We start from the raw sequence: 1,490 nt of genomic DNA, 5'->3' as shown, positions 1-1,490 counted from the left end.
AAATCTGACCCGTTAAACGAGTCGTGTGTCGATCCAGATGTTGAATAGAAATGTGACTTAACGACGGAATCATGAATGCCGTTGGTGTTTTTGTCTTAGAATTTGGTCGCTTACCCCCATTTTTCATAGCAACAATTTCGCTCGGGGACCCGCTAACAAGAGCCTACAGATATATACAACTCTGCCGCTAACCACCACACATTCCCTCCCGCAGAAAGTATTAGAAATCCGATCAAATCTGAGGTACGTCGAGGCAGCAGGGGACGCACATTTTTGCATATACTATTAGCTACGTTCCGTCTTATGTGTTTTACCTTACTGGCTCGTGTGGCTTATCAGTGAATTGCATAAATAGTCTGATGTCAACCAACGAGCTCAGAGGAAACTGAGGGTTATCAATAGAAAGCTAATGGAGACAATTGCTTCTTCGAATACTTTCATAAAACTGGGTACATACATATTCGAACAAAAGTTCTCGTTATCACTCTAACAACCAGCTTTCAAAAAGCTGCTTGATTGATATGTAGTATGTTCACTGGAGTCTTCGAGAGAAGGCAGCTTCCAAAAGAGAAAAACAGATAATAAATAAATAAAGAAGGTAAGCGTCATTAATAAATCTGGTTACTTGCAGTTATTTATATGCACTGTGTAACTTATTACATAGAAACAGCCAACAGCAAATACTAGGCTACAGTAAGATCAGTGATAAATCCGGAGAGCCTTCGACTCGAGCTGGAGATCGGAGATAAGTTTTCTTTCGTCGGACCCAGACTTGGCAACCCACCACATCACCAACTTAAACATAATAATGATTGAACACATCATCTTCCAGATGACGACAAGTAGTAATTCGGGGTGAGCAGATCAACTCGGAAGAAGTCACTCTCTGCTAGCAACAACACAAGTGATAACAGTCGGAAACGATAACCTGTTAATTCAAGAAAAGATCGACGAGGTTCGTTTATATTATATATATAATATATATTAAATATATATATTATATATATTATATATATATATATATATATATATAGAGAGAGAGAGAGAGAGAGAGGAGTGAGAGAGATGATGACGAGAGAGAGAGAGAGAGAGAGAGAGAGAGAGAGAGAGAGCATGTGGCTCTTTCAAAATGTGTCTGTCTACACTTGCACGTGAGTGTGCATGCGCGTAGGACTATTATTTTTAGGCTCACATGGTAGTTAGTCCCCACGATCTTATTCAGAACACTAATATAGTCGACCTTTAAGTTTAGTTTACACACACACACACACACATACACACACACACACACACAAATATATATATATATATATATATATATATATATATATATATATATATATATATAAACCCATACACACTAGATATCTTTCCTCAAAGACAACAGTGGAAATTTGTAGAGACCTAAAATAAGTAGGACTGTTGTGTTCAGTTTTTATGAAGTGAAATTAAATAAACGAAGCCTCCTTTGACGTTGTGCACAAGTTTTT

Source organism: Macrobrachium nipponense, chromosome 11 (assembly GCF_015104395.2).
Source record: "Macrobrachium nipponense isolate FS-2020 chromosome 11, ASM1510439v2, whole genome shotgun sequence".
NCBI lineage: Eukaryota > Metazoa > Arthropoda > Malacostraca > Decapoda > Palaemonidae > Macrobrachium > Macrobrachium nipponense.
Note: the sequence above shows the minus strand (reverse complement) of the source record.